Source organism: Arachis hypogaea, chromosome 16 (genome assembly GCF_003086295.3).
Source record: "Arachis hypogaea cultivar Tifrunner chromosome 16, arahy.Tifrunner.gnm2.J5K5, whole genome shotgun sequence".
NCBI lineage: Eukaryota > Viridiplantae > Streptophyta > Magnoliopsida > Fabales > Fabaceae > Arachis > Arachis hypogaea.
In genome coordinates, this window is record NC_092051.1 from 89,175,436 (window position 1) to 89,196,325 (window position 20,890).

Below are 20,890 nucleotides of genomic sequence, written 5' to 3' on the forward strand. Positions count from 1 at the left end.
TATATGTTTGAATTCTCCTCCATCTACCTCCTCCTTCTATTCTTCTTTTCCTCTGATACCTCAAGGAATCTCTATATTGTGACATAGAGGATTCCCTACTTTCTTGTTCTCTTCTCTTTCATATGAGTAGGAACAAAGATGAAGGCATACTTGTTCAAGCTGATCCTGAACCTGAAAGGACCTTGAAGAGAAAGCTAAGAGAAGCTAAAGAACAATTCTCTCTAGAGGGCCTAACAGAACTCTTCAAAGAAGAAGAAACCATGGCAGCCGAAAACAACAACAATGCCAACAATGCAAGGAAGGTGCTTGGTGACTTTACTGCACCTACTCCTGATTTCTATGGGAGAAGCATCTCAATCCCTGCCATTGGAGCAAACAACTTTGAGCTTAAGCCTCAATTAGTTTCTCTAATGCAACAGAATTGCAAGTTTTATGGACTTCCATTGGAAGATCCTCATCAGTTCTTAGCTGAGTTCTTGCAAATCTGTGACACTGTCAAGACCAATGGGGTTGACCCTGAAGTCTACAGACTTATGCTTTTTCCTTTTGCTGTAAGAGACAAAGCTAGGACATGGTTGGATTCACAACCTAAAGAAAGCCTGAACTCTTGGGAAAAGCTAGTCAATGCCTTCTTGGCAAAGTTCTTTCCACCTCAAAATTTGAGCAAGCTTAGAGTGGAAGTCCAAACCTTTAGACAGAAGGATGGTGAGTCCCTCTATGAAGCTTGGGAGAGATACAAGCAATTGATCAGAAGGTGACCTTCTGACATGCTTTTAGAATGGAGCATCATAGGAATCTTCTACGATGGTCTGTCTGAACTATCCAAGATGTCATTGGATAGCTCTGCTGGAGGATCTCTTCATCTGAAGAAGACGCCTGTAGAAGCTCAAGAACTCATTGAAATGGTTTCAAATAACCAATTCATGTAAACTTCTGAAAGGAATCCTGTTAATAATGGGATAGCTCAGAAGAAATGAGTTCTTGAGATTGATACTCTGAATGCCATATTGGCTCAGAATAAAATATTAACCCAACAAGTCAATATAATTTCTCAGAGTCTGTCTGGAATGCAAGCAGCAACAGGCAGTACTAAGGAAGCTTCCTCTGAAGAAGAAGCTTATGATCCTGAGAACCCAGCAATGGAAGAGGTGAATTACATGGGAGAATCCTATGGAAACACCTATAATCCTTCATGGAGAAATCATCCAAATCTCTCATGGAAGGATCAACAGAGACCTCAACAAGGTTTCAACAACAATAATGGTGGAAGAAACAGGTTTAGCAATAGCAAACCTTCTCCATCATCTTCTCAGCAACAGACAGAGAATTCTAAGCAAAACCCCTCTGACTTAGCAACCATTATCTCTGATCTAATCAAAACCACTCAAAGTTTCATGACTGAAACAAGGTCCTCCATTAGAAACTTGGAGGCACAATTGGGTCAGCTGAGTAAGAAAATTACTGAACTCCCTCCTAGCACTCTCCCAAGCAATACAGAAGAGAATCCAAAGAGAGAGTGCAAGGCCATAACCACATCAAACATGGCCGAACATGGAGAGGAGGAAGAGGCAGTGATTCCCACTGAGGAAGACCTCAATGGACGCCCACTAACCTCCATGGAGTTCCTTAATGAGGAACCATGGGAATCTGAGGCTCATTCTGAGAGCATAGAGATTCCATTGAATTTACTTCTGCCATTCATGAGCTCTGATGAGTATTCTTCCTCTGAAGAGGATGAAGATGTTACTGAAGAGCAAGTTGCTAAGTACCTTGGAGCAATCATGGAACTAAATGCCAAGCTATTTGGTAATGAGACTTGGGAGGATGAACCTCCATTGCTCATCAAAGAACTGGATGACTTGACTAGGCAGAGATTACCTCAAAAGAGATAGGACCCTAGAAAGTTCTCAATCCCTTGTACCATAGGCACCATGACCTTTGAGAAGGCTCTGTGTGACCTAGGGTCAAGCATAAACCTTATGCCTCTCTCTGTAATGGAGAAGCTAGGGATCATTGAGGTACAAGCTGCAAGAATCTCACTAGAGATGGCAGACAATTCAAAGAAACAGGCTTATGGACTTGTAGAGGATGTCTTGGTGAAGGTTAAAGACCATTACATCCCTGCTGATTTCATAGTCCTAAAGACTGGGAAGTGTATGGATGAATCCATCATCCTTGGCAGACCCTTCCTAGCCACAGCAAAAGCTGTAATTGATGTTGACAGAGGAGAATTGATCATTCAAGTAAATGAAGACTCCCTTGTGTTTAAAGCTCAAGGATATCCCTCTGTAACCATGGAGAGGAAGCATGAAGAGCTTCTCTCAATACAGAGTCAAACAGAGCCCCCACAGTCAAACTCTAAGTTTGGTGTTGGGAGGCCACAACCAAACTCTAAGTTTGGTGTTGAACCCCACATTCAAACTCTAAGTTTGATGTTGGGAGGTTCCAATATTGCTCTGAACATCTGTGAGGCTCCATGAGAGCCACTGTCAAGCTATTGACATTAAAGAAGCGCTTGTTGGGAGGCAACCCAATCATTACTATTCTATGATAATTTTCTATTTTCTATTGTTATTTTATGTTTTTTGTAGGTTGATAATCATGTGAAGCCACAAAAACAATTGAAAAAGCAAAAACAGAAGGAAAAACAGAATGAAAAATAGAAAACCCTGGAGGAGAAACTTACTGGCGTTTAAACGCCAGTAAGGGTAGCAGAATGGGCGTTAAACGCCCAGTCTGGCATCATTTTGGGCGTTTAACGCCAGAAATAGGCACCAGACTGGCGTTTAACGCCAGGAATGGGCACCAGACTGGTGTTTAATGCCAGGAATGGGCAAGAAGCTGGCGTTAAACGCCAGAAATGGGCAGCAGCCTGGCGTTTAACGCCAGGATTGGCAGAAAGGGGCGTTTTGCACGCCACTTGGTGCAGGGATAAGATATCCTTGACACCTCAGGATCTATGGACCCCACAGGATCCCCACCTACCCCACCACTCTCTCTCTTCCTCACCCATTCACCAATCACCTCAATACCTCTTCCCCAAAAACCCCTCACCTATCAAATCCTACCATTCTCTTCACCACTCACATCCATCCTTCATAAAACCCCACCTACCTGACCATCCAAATTCAAACCACTTTCCCTCCCAAACCCACCCATAATGGCTGATGCCAGGGCATTTTGGCCAGTTTCACTGACCTTTTTTTTACTATTTTTAGGGTAGTTTCCTGCATTTTCTTAGGAAATAAGCTAGTTTTGGGTAGATATTCACTTACACCTGGATTCAAGCATACATTGTGCATTTTACATGATTTCATGAGGATTTTGCATGAGTTTAGTGACAAATTATATGTTGCATTACCCACGACTTGGACTAGAACTTTGAGGCACTCTATTGCCTGATTTCAGGACCAAAGAAAGCAAGGAATGGGAGGTAACTTGCAAAGTTAATGAGAAAAGTGACTGCCAATAACGCTCTCGAAGCCATCATTACCCACGTTAAGAGTCACGTTAACTAAGTTAACGTGAACTCTAATGTGAAGAAAGAAATTTGAGCCAACGTTAGTGATACATAACATTATCACTAACGTTGGCCAATACTCATAAGTGGCCACGTTATACTCCACGTTAACTTAGTTAACGTGGCCACTAACGTTAAAAGGGGGAAAGGAACCAAACGTTAGTGACATTCAACATTGTCACTAACGTTGGCCTAAGTGCACAATGCCACGTTAACTCCCACATTAACTTGGTTAACGTGGGAGCTAACGTGAAGAGGCAAGGGTGGTCGACAACGTTAGTGACACCCAACATTGTCACTAACGTTGGAAGCAACCACACAACCCCAAGGAGCCACGTTGACTTCCACGTTAACTTAGTTAACGTGGAGGCTAACGTGAAAGAAGAAGGTGATGGCCAACGTTAGTGACACTCAACATTGTCACTAACGTTGGAAGGAGCCACACAAGCCACTATGAGCCACGTTAACTCCCACGTTAACTTAGTTAACGTGGAAGCTAACGTGGATGAGCAAAAGATGAGCCAACGTTAGTGACACTCAACATTGTCACTAACGTTGGGGATGGCTAAGCAATGCCACGTTAAAGAGCCACGTTAACTAAGTTAACGTGGGCTCTAACGTGAGACATGGGGGCACATTGGAACGTTAGTGACAATGTTGAGTGTCACTAACGTTCTCGAAGGATGGCAAGCCCACGTTAAAGGGCCACGTTAACTAAGTTAACATGGGCTCTAACGTAGGAGCAAGGGGGTTTTCAACGTTATTGGGAAAGTTAAGCCCCAATAACGTGTGCGAAGGACCTAGAGACAACGTTAGTGGCAACGTTTATGCCACTAACGTTGAAGTTAACATGGCTTTTACTTAGGAACGTTAGTGAGAAAGTTGATTGTCACTAACGTTCTCGAACTCATATTTTCACTAAACGTTAACACCCCTAACGCCCTGAGCTAAAGTCTTTGCCCACTTCACACTTTCTCTCTGCAAGTAAAGCCAAGCCCAAATGAAGAAAAGAACTGCTTCAAACTCAAGATCTAAAGGCCCAAGACTTGAAGAGCCAACTAGAAGATGAGAAGAGTAGTATATATAGGAGTAGCTTTGAATTATTTAGGGAGTTCCGGGAGTTGGGAAAATAGCATAGAACTACTTCCTGTATTTACTTTCTCTGCACTTCTAGTTCTCATGATGTATTCTCCATCTTTGTTTTCATTTTCTAGAGCTATGAACAACTAAACCCCTTTCATTGGGTTTGGGAGCTCTGTTGTAATTTGATGGATCAATACTAGTTTTCATTATTCTTCTTCTATCTTTTCTCTTGATTTTACTTGAAAGCTTTCAATCTTCATCCAATTGGGTAGTGATCTTGGAAAAGAAACTATTCATACTTGGATCTCTTCTGAACCTTGGAAGAGGAATGAAGAGATCAAGCTAGAAATGCTTTCTCATGCTGGACCAACTTGGGTTTGGATGGATATGTGACAATAATCCTCTCAATACTTGATTTGGGAAATGCATGTGGTATAATCAATGACCATACTTTATCTCTTCTCATGAGCAATTGACCAAGGAATTGGATATTGATCAAGATTTGAGAGATTCAATTACAAGAAATTGTAATTCAGTCACTTAAGATTGCCAAGGAGATCAATGAGTGCATTGATTGAGGAAGAGATGTAAATGAGATTGATCCGGAGAATGCAATATCTCCTAAGCCCAATGAACTCCCCATTTTTGATCTTACCCATTCTCTTTAATTTCTGTCATTTACATTTATGAGCAATTCCCCCATTCGCATTTAACATTCTGCAATTTACTTTCTGTCATTTACTTTCCTGCATTTAACTTTCTGCAATTCTCAACTCAATTTTTGATTCGCTCAACTAGAACATTCCTCTAATTAAAGTTGCTTGATCAATCAATCCTTGTGGGATTCGACCTCACTCTATTGTGAGCTTTTACTTGACGACAAATTCGGTACACTTGCCGAAGAAAATTTGTTATGGGACAAGTTTTCCGTGCATCAAGTTTATGGCGCCGTTGCCGGAGATTGATTGTGCATCAATAATGATTAGATTGGAGGATAACTAGATTGAGCATTTTATTTTTGTTTGATTTAAATTTCTGTTTGAGTTATTTACTTCCTGCTTTAGTTAATTTCTTCCCTTCCCCCTACTTTTTCTTTGTTATTTACACTTCATCGCACTAACCCACTAACTGTTTGATATATTGCATCACTCACACTAACAGTAATTCTGACAGATATACTTTCTACACCTATTCTCTTTGCTTGTACTTGTTGGTTGTATGACAGGGAGAAGAAGCGGGGCTTCAACTTCCTTTGATTCTGAACCTGAGAGAACCTTCCTTAGACTAAGGAGGGAGGCAAGAAAAAAACGTGTAGTAGGTGGTGAAGAAGAGGAGGAACACTTTGAGGAATACTTTGAACCAAACATGGAAGAAAACATGGAAAACCATCATGAAGAAGAGGCTCACAACCATGGCAGAAGAGGTCGAGCAAATCATGTTGGGGAGGATAGAAGAGTTTTAGGCTCTTACATCAATCCAAACCCAGGAAACTGTAGAAGTAGCATTCAAAAGCCAACCATCCATGCCAACAATTTTGAACTGAAGCCACAGCTCATCACTCTTGTGCAGAATAACTGTTCGTTCGGAGGAAGTGTCCAAGAGGACCCAAATCAACATTTAACCACCTTCCTGAGAATATGTGACACAGTGAAGTCTAATGGTGTTCATCCTGACGCCTATAGACTACTCTTATTTCCATTCTCACTCAGGGATAAGGCAGCCAAGTGGCTGGAATCTTTCCCAAGGGAAAGTTTGACAACTTGGAAAGACGTGGTGAACAAATTCTTAGCAAGATTTTACCCTCCTCAAAAAATCAATAGGCTGAGAGCTGAGGTCCAAACCTTCAGGTAACAAGATGGTGAGACTCTCTATGAAGCATGTGAAAGGTTTAAAGACCTAACAAGGAGGTGTCCACCTGACATGTTCAACGAATGGGTGCAGCTGCACATTTTTTATGAAGGGCTCTCTTATGAGTCAAAGAAGGCCGTAGATCATTCATCTGGAGGATCTTTGAACAAGAAAAAACCATTGAGGAGGCTATAGATGTCATTGAAACAGTAGCAGAGAACGACTACTTCTATGCTTCCGAAAGAGGGAACACAAGAGGAGTAATGGAGCTAAACAATGTAGATGCTCTGTTAGCCCAAAACAAGCTCATTACCCAACAGCTGGCTGACCTCACCAAGAAGATGGAGAGAAACCAAGTGGCAGCAATCTCCACTTTATTAACGACCCAAGAAGGAGTGAATGAAGAAGCAGAGGGTAGTCAGGAGCAAGCCAACTACATTGGGAATTCACCTAGGCAGAACCATGATCCTTACTCCAAGAATTACAACCCTGGATGGAGGAATCACCCAAACTTTGGGTGGGGAAATCAACAAGACCAAAGCCTTGATCAAAGGCGCCCAAATCCAAATAATGTAGCCCACCAACACTTCACCTCTAGACCATATCAACATCCCAATAACAACACCTCTCCACATTCATATCAAGGCCAGAACAGCCCTCTTCAACCTGACCTATCATCATTTGATGAAAGAATCTCAAGGATTGAAAATCTACTTGAAGGCATATGCAAGGATATCCAAGACAACAAGGTGTTCAAAGAGGAAGTGCAAGCCAGTTTCAAGAACCAGGGAGACACAATCAAGAAGTTGGAATCTCAAGTAGGATATCTCTCTGAGCAAATTCCCAAACCCACAGATGGATTCCCAAGTGACACAGAGAAGAATCCGAGAGGTGAAACAAAGAAAGTAAGATGGGAAGATTGCAAGATGGTCACTATAAGTGATAAGGAGACTGAGGACAAGCCAAGCAAGCTGTCAGAACATCTTGAAGATACCTCAACAGAGAAGGAGGAAAAAGAATACCAAGAACCAGAAATATCAAAACAGGAGCTGCTGAGACTCTATGCACCTTTTCCCCAACTACTCAATGGTGCTGTGGAGAAGAGAATATACTCAAGATTTCTTGACTTGTTTACATCTTTGCATGTGAACATACCATTCATCAAGACTATCCAACAAATGCCTGCATATATCAAGTATATGAAGGAGCTACTTCCTAGGAAAAGCTCACTCAAGGGAGGCCAGACTATAGTGATGAACAAGGGGTGCAGTGCCCTCATTCAACCACAGTTGCCTACGAAAAGAAAAGATCGAGGGAGTTTTCATGTCCCTTGTGCCATAGGAGAAACAATATTTGATAGAGCACTCTGCGATTTGGGAGAAAGCATCAACTTAATGCCCTTAGCCCTGGTGAAGAGACTGCAGATCAATGAGATATTGCCCACGGATGTGGTCATCAGGCTGGCTGACAAAACTCAAAAACAAGCAATAGGGGGTGGTGGAAAATGTGTTGTTAAAAGTTGGGAAATACTTTCTTCACACAGACTTTGTCATCTTGGACATGGAAGAGAGTCACACTCACCCAATCATATTGGGAAGACCATTCCTAGCTACAGCCAGAGCACTCATAGATGTGGAGCGAGGGGAGCTAATATTGAGGATCCATGATGAACAACTCAGCTTCAATGTCTTCAAACTCTCCCAAGAAGCTGACCAAGAAAATAAAGAACCAAGTACAGATCGTAACAAAATGCTGACAGAGGAAGCAAACATTGAAGCACAACCAGCCCAACTGGGAAAGCCCTTGGTTGATGAACAAGGAAATAAGCAGCTGTCACAGCTCAAGGAAAAGCTGGAGGAGCCTAAACCACCGGAAACATGTGAAGACAACAACAAAATTTCCTTAGAAGAAGAAGCTACAAAGAGCAAGGCAACATCAAAAGGGACAAAGAAGAAAGTACCAAGGGGGTGGAGGAACAAGAAGATCCCTACGGAAGACTTCTCTCCAGGAGATAAAGTGATCTCAGCTTACTTCCCAGATATCCCCCCTAATCTCCCGACTGTACCATCTCAGTTACCTAAGGTCTTCACTAGTAACAGAGTCCTCTCCTTGGAACATGTGGAGATCATTGATACAACCAATGGATATAAGTCCAAGGCAAGAGGGGAGGACTTGAAGCATTATCAACCTCCCTGATGAAGGAGAAACGTCAAGCTAGTGACGCTAAAGAAGCGCTTCATGGGAGGCAACCCATGTTTTATTAGCTTTTACTATTGAATAAGTCAATATTCATGAATTCCAACCCAAACTTGGTGAAGTCCTTATATTGCAGTATATAGTGAAGAACAAGTTTGGTGTTCAAAGCGTACCAAGAAAGCATGAATGCAACAGAGAGCATGCTAGTCTTGGAGCTTTGAACAAGACTTTTGATCACAGTACTCCAAACTAAGTTTGGTGTCACCCCATGGTGCCACCAAAATACATATAAGGATACACAGTTAGTTAGTTAGTTAGTTGGAGTTCATGAATAAACAATCTAATCTTTTCTTTTCTTTATTAATTATAGCCGTGAAGGCTAAATTGTCTTTTTGATATTATGTCTTATTTTTCTTATTTTATCTTTATAGGAAAAGAAAAGAAGTATTAAAAGGGATGGATTGGATAACTAAACAAAGAAGGATCGGACACCACAAAAGGAGGGGCTACACACTAGTTCTAAAAAGGGAATACATTGGAAAATGTTGCCATGCAACATTGGAAAAATGGGACCCCTAAAAGACCGAGCAATCTCCATCATAAAGTAATGATCCTTGTCTTTTGTCCATGCATAACCCCAACCGTCCATCAAGTAACCACTCCATCAATCCACACCCTCCATTCTCTCACAACGTCCCTATATATTACCCTTGTTCCGTACCCACCTTCATGGTCATCACCCACTCTTCACAACTCTTCATTTCGGTACAAGAAACTCCTTACTCCATTACAAACATTCTCCCCTCACTCTCTTCATTGCAATAAAACCCTAAACAACCAAAAGTCTTCACAACTTTACCACCTTCACATAGTAACTATCATTCATGGCGTCTTCGAGTTCTAAAAGAAGGAAGGGAAAGGAACCCATGGAGCAGCACCCGTATGACGAAAAGAGATTTAGATGCTTGCATCATGCATTGCAATACGGGTGGATGGTTGACAAGGAAATCATTTACGAGCTGGGATTTCAAGTGAAGAAAACTGAGTGTCCTGAAATCATAGAGAAGGTAGAAAAAAGAAGATGGGAGCTCCTCACTGACCCTGTCACTAAGGTGAATGAAAATCTCATAAGAGAATTTTATGCAAATGCGGTCCGATATGAAAAGAAAGATGAGTCATATACAAGCTTTGTGAGAGGAAAGATGGTGGATTTTAGTCCCATGAGTGTCATGAGGACACTGAAGCTACGGTCTATACAGTTTGAAGAAGAAAGTTATCACTCAAGATTGGACAACCCCAATTATGACCACATTTTGCGAGATATTTGTGTACCCGGAGCTGACTGGAAAAGGGGTGCGGGAAAGAAACCAATGTTCATCAAGAGAACAGATCTTACTCCTGAAGCCAAGGGGTGGTTTGAGCTAGTGAGAAGGTCTATTCTCCCAGCTGCAAACAACTCGGAGGTGAATGTCAAGAGAGCCACGATGGTGCACTGTATACTGAAGGGAGGAGAAATCAAGGTTCATGAACTCATAGCTGAAGGCATTAGAAAGATGGCTGAGAAAAGCGACTCAAGAGGAACGTTAGGTTACCCCAGCACTATTTACAGAATATGCAAGAAAGCTGGGGTGGTTTTTGAAGATGAGGACCCCATATGGATAAAGGAAGGCATCCCAATAACTGTACGAAGGATGAATGCCGCAGCCTCCCCCTGCCTCAACGGAAGCAAAGGAAGAGGACAGCCCCTCAAGTAGTGGAAGGACAAGTCTTAGAGGGGCAAGCACAACAGACCTTGGACATGCACCAATTGCAGGAAGCCATTGATGGCTTGTCTAGACAATATTTGGAAAGCCAAGGAGCACAGAAAGAGCTTCAACTACAAATGATGGGGCAGCAAGAGGAAGCACTCTCAAGATGGATGACTCAGCAAGGTGAGTGGCAAAGGCAAATGATGTAACAGCAACTAAGTCAAGCACAACAATGGGGAGAAACATTCAACAGGATGGAACAAAGGCAAAATGAGCAACAAGAATCCATCCAGAGGCTAATCAACATCCAAGCACATCAAGGGGCACACATACATGAGATACATCAAAGACAAATAGAACAGGCAGAACTATTGGACGAGAAAAGGGCATTCGCAGAAGGAGTTTACATGAGCGAGACAGGACATCACATAAACACTCAAGCCAGGCTCGGCTACTTAGTAGGACAGCTGCTAATACTGCATCCAGGAATAGCCCGGTATGAAGAAATGAAGGATGAATTAGCACGAGAGGAAAGACAAAGGGTGGAAGAGAGTCATGAGTCAGTGAGGAAGGCACTTGAGGATTGGAAGCAAGCAAGATTGGCACGGATGCGAGAAAATGCAAGAGGAAACAAGGAGGACAAGCAAGGAAAAGAGCATGGACGACCACAAGAGTAAAAGGTGGTGGAGTTCCTTCTTTGTTCCATCTTTCTCTATGTTTTAAATAAGGAAGATCTTGTATGAAATAGAACTTGCTTCCATGTTATGTTTAAACCTTTTTCAATTCTGTCTTTTAAGTTTTTGGTATTGAAGAAAGTCTCTGTGTGCTAGTCTTTATGTTACTACACCATCTCCTTACTTAATTGTATGTTTGTCCCTTTAAATCAAATGAAAAAGAGAATGAGTGTGTTTTAAAAAGACCAGAGTGGAGTTCATAATATCGAAATGCATTCATGAGTTTTTTTGGTGTGATCATAAGTTAGCTAAGTTGGTTCAACCATAAGGTGGGAAGACAACTATCTGTCATGAATATTATACTTGAGACACACCCCATGAGACTAGATAAATAAGAAAATCCTAATAAGAAAAAGGGAAAAAACAATCAAAGTTGAGGAATAAAAGAAAAAGACTAAGCAATAAGGCTAGGCACCAATGGTTTTAAATCTTGAAGCATGTGTCTGTGGTGTTCCTGTGTGAGGGATCTACTTGGATGAATAAGCTCTTAGGGGTGCCTTATCACTTGGTAACTTGGGTTAACTAACTCGGGATTATCAGCTGAAAGTTCACTATCAAGAGTAACCCTCACCACAGAACATTTAGTAACCCAAAGAGGTGCTGGACACCAAGGCCTCAAGGAAAGAAAATGAATAAACTATATGCCTGTGGTGTGTATGTATGGGGGAGAGACTTGAGGGAGTAAGTCCTTAGGGGTGTCTCAACACCTAGCACCTTGAACCAACTGGTTCGGGAGTGTTGGCTGAAAGCTTATCTTAAAGAGTTGCCCCTTTACAGAACACTTAGCCTGAAGAACACCAATAAGCCCTGAAATGACAATAAAAGGATCAATGAATAAAAGTCTCATGGGATGTAAGCAAAGTGAGTATTGTAGGGCATGATAAAGGTTTAAAAGCCAGGAATGAACCTAAGTTGCTATGCATGAAACCACCATAAAATCAGTGACATGACTTCCACAAGAATGACTCATTTCTCTTGGCATTTCATTCATCATTCTCTTGTTCCAGTGCTTGCTTAGGGACAAGCAAGCTTTAAGTTTGGTGTTGTGATGCCAGGATATTTTGGCCAGTTTCACTGACCTTTTCTTTACTATTTTTAGGGTAGTTTCCTGCATTTTCTTAGGAAATAAGCTAGTTTTGGGTAGATATTCACTTACACCTGGATTCAAGCATACATTGTGCATTTTACATGATTTCATGAGGATTTTGCATGAGTTTAGTGACAAATTGTATGTTGCATTACCCATGACTTGGACTAGAACTTTGATGCACTCTATTGCCTGATTTCAGGACCAAAGGAAGCAAGGAATGGGAGGTAACTTGCAAAGTTAATGAGAAAAGTGACTGCCAATAACGCTCTCGAAGCCATCATTACCCACGTTAAGAGTCACGTTAACTAAGTTAACGTGAACTCTAATGTGAAGAAGGAAATTTGAGCCAACGTTAGTGACACTTAACATTATCACTAACGTTGGCCAATACTCATAAGTGGCAACGTTAGAGTCCACGTTAACTTAGTTAACGTGGCCTTTAACGTTAAAAGGGGGAAAGGAACCAAACGTTAGTGACATTCAGCATTGTCACTAACGATGGCCTAAGTGCACAATGCCACGTTAACTCCCACGTTAATTTGGTTAACGTGGGAGCTAACGTGAAGAGGCAAGGGTGGTCAACAACGTTAGTGACACCCAACATTGTCACTAACGTTGGAAGCAACCACACAACCCCAAGGAGCCACGTTGACTTCCACGTTAACTTAGTTAACGTGGAGGCTAACGTGAAAGAAGAAGGTGATGGCCAACGTTAGTGACACTCAACATTGTCACTAACGTTGGAAGGAGCCACACAAGCCACTATGAGCCACGTTAACTCCCACGTTAACTTAGTTAACGTGGAAGCTAACGTGGATGAGCAAAAGATGAGCCAACATTAGTGACACTCAATATTGTCACTAACGTTGGGGATGGCTAAGCAATGCCACGTTAAAGAGCCACGTTAACTAAGTTAACGTGGGCTCTAACGTGAGACATGGGGGCACATTGGAATGTTAGTGACAATGTTGAGTGTCACTAACGTTCTCGAAGGATGGCAAGCCCACGTTAAAGGGCCATGTTAACTAAGTTAACGTGGGCTCTAACGTAAGAGAAAGGGGGGCTTTTCAACGTTATTGGGAAAGTTAAGCCCCAATAACGTGTGCGAAGGACCTAGAGGCAACGTTAGTGAGAAAGTTGATTGTCACTAACGTTCTCGAACTCATATTTTCACTAAACGTTAACACCCCTAACGCCCTGAGCTAAAGTCTCTGCCCACTTCACACTTTCTCTCTGCAAGTAAAGCCAAGCCCAAATAAAGAAAAGAACTGCTTCAAACTCAAGATCCAAAGGCCCAAGACTTGAAGAGCCAACTTGAAGATGAAAAGAGTAGTATATATAAGAGTAGCTTTAAATTATTTAGGGAGTTCCGGGAGTTGGGAAAATAGCATAGAACTACTTCCTGTATTTACTTTCTCTGCACTTCTAGTTTTCATGATGTATTCTCCATCTTTGTTTTCATTTTCTAGAGCTATGAACAACTAAACCCCTTTCATTGGGTTAGGGAGCTCTGTTGTAATTTGATGGATCAATACTAGTTTTCATTATTCTTCTTCTATCTTTTCTCTTGATTTTACTTGAAAGCTTTCAATCTTCATCCAATTGGGTAGTGATCTTGGAAAAGAAACTATTCACACTTGGATCTCTTCTGAACCTTGGAAGAGGAATGAAGAGATCAAGCTAGAAATGCTTTCTCATGCTGGACCAAATTGGGTTTAGATGGATATGTGACTATAATCCTCTCAATACTTGATTTGGGAAATGCATGTGGTATAATCAGTGACCATACTTCATCTCTTCTCATGAGCAATTGACCAAGGAATTGGATATTGATCAAGATTTGAGAGATTCAATTACAAGAAATTGTAATTCAATCACTTAAGATTGCCAAGGAGATCAATGAGTGCATTGATTGAGGAAGAGATGTAAATGAGATTGATCCGGAGAATGCAATATCTCCTAAGCCCAATAAACTCCCCATTTCTGATCTTACCCATTCTCTTTAATTTCTGTCATTTACATTTATGAGCAATTCCCCCATTCCCATTTAAGATTCTGCAATTTACTTTCTGTCATTTACTTTCCCGCATTTAACTTTCTGCAATTCTCAACTCAATTTCTGATTCGCTCAACTAGAACATTCCTCTAATTAAAGTTGCTTGATCAATCAATCCTTGTGGGATTCGACCTCACTCTATTGTGAGTTTTTACTTGACGACAAATTCAGTACACTTGCTAAAGGAAATTTGTTATGAGACAAGTTTTCCGTGCATCAATGGCCGAACCATACACACCCCTCTCACTCCTATATAAACCCATCTTCACTCCTTCATTTTCACACAACCTAAACACCACTTCTCCCCCTTGGCCAAAACACAAAGCCCACTCCATCTCCTCTATTTCTTCTTCTTCTACTCTCTTCTTTCTTTTTTTGCTTGAGGACGAGCAACCTTCTAAGTTTGGTGTGGTAAAAGCTAAAGCTTTTTGTTTTTCCATAACCATTTATGGCATCAAAAGCTGGAGAAACCTCTAGAAAGAGGAAAGGGAAGGCAAAAGCTTCCACCTCCGAGTCATGGGAGATGGAGAGATTCCTCTCAAGGGTGCATCACGACCACTTCTATGAAGTTGTAGCCAAGAAGAAGGTGATCCCCGAGGTCCCTTTTAAGCTCAAAAAGGGCGAATATCCGGAGATCCGACATGAGATCCGAAGAAGAGGTTGGGAAGTTCTCACCAACCCCATTCAACAAGTCGGGATCTTAATGGTTCAAGAGTTCTATGCCAATGCATGAATCACCAAGAACCATGATCAAAGTGTGAACCCGGACCCTGAGAATTGGCTTACAATGGTTCGGGGAATTACTTAGATTTTAGTCCGGAAAATATAAGGTTGGAATTCAACTTGCCTATGATGCAAGGAGATGCACACCCATACACAAGAATGGTCAAATTTGATCAAAATTTGGACCAAGTCCTCATGGACATCTGTGAAGAGGGCGCTCAATGGAAGAGAGATTCAAGAGCGAAGCCGGTTCAACGAAGAAGGCATGACCTCAAGCCCGTGGCTAGGGGATGGTTGGAGTTCATCCAACGCTCAATCATTCCCACTAGTAACTGGTCCGAAGCTACTATAGACTGGCCTATCATGATACATAGCATCATGATTGGAGAGGAAGTGGAAGTTCATGAGGTTATATCCCAAGAACTCTACAAGGTGGTGAACAAGTCCTCTCATTTGGCAAGGTTAGCCTTCCCTCATCTCAATTGTCACCTTTGCAATTCGGTTGGAATTGACATAGAGGGAGACATTCTCATTGATGAGGACAAGCCCATCACTAAGAAAAGGATGGAGCAAACAAGAGAACCTCATCAAGAGCATGAGGAAATTCCTCATCATGAAATCCCTGAGATACCTCAAGGGATGCATCTTCCTCCACAAAACTATTGGGAGCAAATCAACACCTCCCTAGGAGAATTAAGTTCCAACATAGGACAACTAAGGATGGAGCACCAAGAGCATTCCATCCTCCTCCATGAAATTAGAGAAGATCAAAGAACCATGAGAGAAGAGCAACAAAGGCAAGGAAGAGACATTGAGGAGCTCAAGCACTCCATAAGATCTTCAAGAAGAAGAACAAGCTGCCATCACTAAGGTGGACCCGTTCTTTAACTTCCTTGTTCTTTATTTTCCTGTTTTTCTAAAATTATGCTTTATGTTTATCTATGTTTGTGTCTTTATTACATGATCATTAGTGTCTATGCCTTAAAGCTATGAAAATGAATCCATCACCTTTCTTAAATGAAAAATGTTTTTAATTGAAAAAGAAAAATAAGTGCATGAATTTCAAATTTTAAAACAGTTTAATTATTTTGATGTGGTGGCAATACTATTGTTTTTTCTGAATGAATGCTTGAACAGTGCATATTTTTGAATTTGATTCTTTATGAATGTTAAAATTGTTGGCTCTTGAAAGAATGAAAGGAAAAGGAGAAATGTTATCTGATGATCTGAAAAATCATAAAATTGATTCTTGAAGCAAGAAAAAGCAGTGAAAAGCTTGCAAAAAAAAAGAAAAAAAAAAGAAAAGCAAGCAGAAAAAGCCAATACCCCTTTAAACAAAAAGGCAAGGGTGATAAAAAGGATCCAAGGCTTTGAGCATCAGTGGATAGGAGGGCCCACAGGAATAAAATCCTAGCCTAAGCGGCTAAACCAAGCTGTCCATAACCATGTGCTTGTGGCGTGAAGGTGTCAAGTGAAAACTTGAGACTGAGCAGTTAAAGTCGAGGTCCAAAGCAAAAAGAAGGGTGTGCTTAAGAACCCTGGACACCTCTAATTGGGGACTCTAGCAAAGCTGAGTCACAATCTGAAAAGGTTCACCCAGTTATGTGTCTGTGGCATTTATGTATCTGGTGGTAATACTGGAAAACAAAGTGCTTAGGGCCATGGCCAAGACTCATAAAGTAGCTGTGTTCAAGAATCAACATACTTAACTAGGGGAATCAATAACACTATCTGGATTCTGAGTTCCTATAGATGCCAATCATTCTGAACTTCAAAGGATAAAGTGAGATGCCAAAACTGTTCAGAAGCAAAAAGCTAAAAGCCCCGCTTATCTAATTAATACTGATCTTCATAGATGTTTTTGGAATTTATTGCATATTCTCTTCTTTTTATTCTATTTTATTTTCAGTTGCTTGGGGACAAGCAACAATTTAAGTTTGGTGTTGTGATGAGCGGATAATTTATACGCTTTTTGGCATTGTTTTTAGTATGTTTTTAGTATATTTTAGTTAGTTTTTATTATATTTTTATTAGTTTTTAAATAAAAAATCACTCTTCTGGACTTTACTATGAGTTTGTGTGTTTTTCTGTGATTTCAGGTATTTTCTGGCTGAAATTGAGGGACCTGAGCAAAAATCTGATTCAGAGGCTGAAAAAGGACTGCAGATGCTGTTGGATTCTGACCTCCCTGCACTCAAAATGAATTTTCTGGAGCTACAGAAACCCAATTGGCGCGCTCTCATTTGGGTTGGAAAGTAGACATCCTGGGCTTTCCAACAATATATAATAGTTCATACTTTGCTCGAGATTTGATGGCCCAAACAGGCGTTCCAAGTCAGCTCAAGAATTTTGGCGTTTAACTCCAAAACTGGCACAAAAGCTGGAGTTAAACGCCCAAACTGGCACAAAAGCTGGCGTTTAACTCCAAGAAAAGTCTCTACACATGGAAGCTTCAATGCTCAGCCCAAGCACACACCAAGTGGGCCCAGAAGAATATTTCTGCATTAATTACTGATTTCTGTAACCCTAGGCTACTAGTTTTCTATAAATAAGAACTTTTGCTATTGTATTTTTCATCTTGGGACGTTTAGTTCTTAGACCTTTGAGGCTGGCCATTCGGCCATGCTTACACTATTTGTTCTTATGTATTTTCAACGGTGGAGTTTCTACACACCATAGATTAAGGTGTGGAGCTCTGCTGTTCTTCATGAATTAATACAAGTACTATTGTTTTTCTATTCAACTCAAGTCTATTTCTTCTCCAAGATATTCATTCGTTCTTCAACTTGATGAATGTGATGATCCGTGACACTCATCATCATTCTCACCTATGAACATGTGCCTGACAACCACCTCTGTTCTACTAGCAATGGCTTGAATGCGTATTTCTTGGGTTTCTAATCTAAGATTGGAACCTTCGTGGTATAGGCTAGAATTATTGGCAGCCATTCCTGAGATCCGGAACGTCTAAACCTTGTCTGTGGTATTTTGAGTAGGATCTGGGAAGGGATGACTGTGACGAGCTTCAAACTCGCGATTGTGGGGCGTGTGACAGACGCAAAAGGATCAATGGATCCTATTCCAACATGATCGAGAACCGACAGCTGATTAGCCGATGTTGTGACAGAGCATCAGGACCATTTTCATTGAGAGGACGGGATGTAGCCATTGACAACGGTGATGCCCAACATAAAGCTTGCCATGGAAAGGAGTATGAATGGTTGGAAGAAGGCAATAGGAAAGCAGAGGTTCAAGGGGAACAAAGCATCTTCATACGCTTATCTGAAATCCACCAATGAATTACATAAGTATCTCTATCTTTATTTTATGTTTTATTCATCTTTTAATTATCAATCCTCCATCACCATTTGAATATGCCTGACTGAGATTTACAAGATGACCATAGCTTGCTTCAACCCGACAGTCTCTGTGGGATCGACCCTTACTCACGTAAGGTTTATTACTTGGACGACCCAGTGCACTTGCTGGTTAGTTGTGTGGAATTGTGACAAAGTGTGATTCACGTTTGAGAGCTCCAAGTCCTTTGGCGCCATTGTTGATGATCACAATTTTGTGCACCAGAAAATATCACCGAATTTTTAGCAGTGGAGATCAGGAGAACAGTTTCGAGTTGGTAGCACCTGATTCTGACGATAGGGTTTGCTTCCCTGTCCTGTCTCAGGGGGAGTGTCCCTTTTTCTATGCATATGATTTCTTTTTTAGCCAAATGTACATCACCCTTCTCTTTACTTCTTTTGAAACTGACCTGTTATGGTCCTATAACGTTGCCCCTTCTCAGCTTCACCCAAATTCTTGGGGATTTATCAAGATTTTTCAGTTGGTTTGTCGAGAATTTGCTGTTACTCCTTCTCAAACTCTCTTTTTGTATCTTTTTGTGTTGACCAAGCCTGGGACTACCAAGAAGAAGGCTTCTTGGATTTTTTTTAGGTCTGCCCAGGGGCACAAGGTTTTTTCTATGTATGATGAATCCCTTCGGGATTTTAAGAATTACTTCTATAAGGTTCGGGCTGTTGAAGGAGCTCGGCATTTCTTTCTGGATGAAAATAACGAACCCCGCTTTCCTTTAGAGTGGCAGAAAAATGTAGTGGTATCCCGATATACCTGGGAGATGTTGGACGAGGTCGAGCAGGCCTTTGTAACTGTTTTGGAGGAAATTGGGGGGAACCTCCTCATTTGGACACTAAAAAAATCTTTGAGGGACCCATCCCTTATCTGAACTGCATTGGGTATTTACTTAATATATTTTGTTTCTTATTTTTTCGCTACCTTCTTCTTTTTCTGGTTTGTAAAGCTGTTTGTTCTTCATTTTTCAGAGATGGCCAAGAATAATGAATCGATGAAGGCTTTCAAGAAAGTGAGAAAGGCTACTGGGCCTAGAACATCTCGACCAGGGTGGATGGGGAAGGGTCCTCTCAGGTTCCACCGAAGCCATCTGTGCCGAGCTCGCCTGGACCGAGGAGAATGATCCCTACTACTTGAGTCCGTGTAATTGATCCTCCGCAGTCTTCTACCGCTGTTTCTTACCCTCTGGTCGTTCCTCCTTCCAAAAGACCCCGAACTTTCGAGCCCTTCAATCTGGATGCGCCTGATTTCGACGTTGTTGGCTTTGTCGACCAGCAGATCGGTCCTTATGGTGCCCTCCCTATGGCGTATTATTAAGATGGCGCATATGGGAGCTGCCCTATACCGAACTGCCCAAGATCTTCCTCTTCATGCCACCAAAGCCTTCATGGAGGAGGCTAAGTAGGAGTTTGACCGGATGAAGAGTTTGAAAGAGGAACTCCAAGTGAAAGTGACCAAGCTAAAAAAGGAGTTGGAGGTCGAAAAGGCTAGTTCTGTTGCCTTTACAGCTTCTGTGAGGTTGGCTGAAGACACGGCATTGAGGAATAGGGACAGCTATGTCACGACCTATAGGAAAGTGATGCGTCTTAGGGGGGAGTTGGAGTCTGCCCGGGTTGATTATGCCGAGCTCCAAGGTCACCTTGTAGGCAGCGTAAATGTTGCTTATGAGAACCTGAAGGAGCAGGTTCGGGTTCTTTCCCCCGAGGTCGACCTTGCTCTATTCAGTCTGGATAATGTTGTAAAGGATGGCAAGATTGTCCCTGAGGACCCTGATGACGACGATGTTGAGCCTCTCTCTGTGCCTGCGGCCAAAGCTTCTGTTATGCCAACTTCTTCAGCTCCTTCCTCTGAGGTCGTTCATCCTGAATCAGATCCTGATTGCCAAATCTTGAAGAGGGATGACGGGACAGTGGATGCAGTGCCTCTTCAGACTCACCCTCCTTCACCCGTGTTGATGTTGCCGAGAATCCTTCGGATAAATAGTTTTCTAAATGTTTGTGTAGATAGTCCGGCTTGTGGGCTTTTAAACTCTTTATGATGTTTGCTGACTGTTGACACTCTTTTAGTTGCTTGTTTAGCAACTTTATTTTGAAAAACAAAATAGTTTTCAAGTTCTTGGGGCTGATTTTGGTAGCCTCTTGAGCTTGTTATTATTATAACTTTATGCTTTTCATATCATGTCTGTTTGCGTCTGCCTTGGTATCTTTTTAGGCTTTTTGGAGTGTTGGAGCTTTGTTGACCTCTTTAGATTGCCTTTATACTTGTGGCTTGATTCCTCTGAGGTTGTAGTTGCTTGGATCCAACTTGTATGTCGGCTTCATTATGTTGGCTTGAAGTTATTTCTAATAACCCTATTTATTGGGACCTTTGTGAGGTCTCCGTTAGTAATTACCTTTATAACGTTAAGGTTTTTGGGAAGCCGACTTCGTCATTTCAGTTACTTCTAGTAATCCTTTCTTTTGGACTTTGTTAGGTCTTATTTTAGGAATTACTCTTGTAACTTGTTTGGGGGAGGCCGACTTCTTTATG

General features: G+C 41.6%; 1 non-coding gene across 1 annotated transcript; it reads right to left on the reverse strand.

Annotated features, from left to right (window-relative positions):
- Window positions 1–665: 665 nt before the first annotated feature.
- LOC112760627 (small nucleolar RNA R71) lies at window positions 666–773 on the reverse strand. Its single transcript, XR_003181059.1, has one exon. It is a non-coding gene; the product is annotated as a small nucleolar RNA R71 (small nucleolar RNA).
- Window positions 774–20,890: the final 20,117 nt, after the last annotated feature.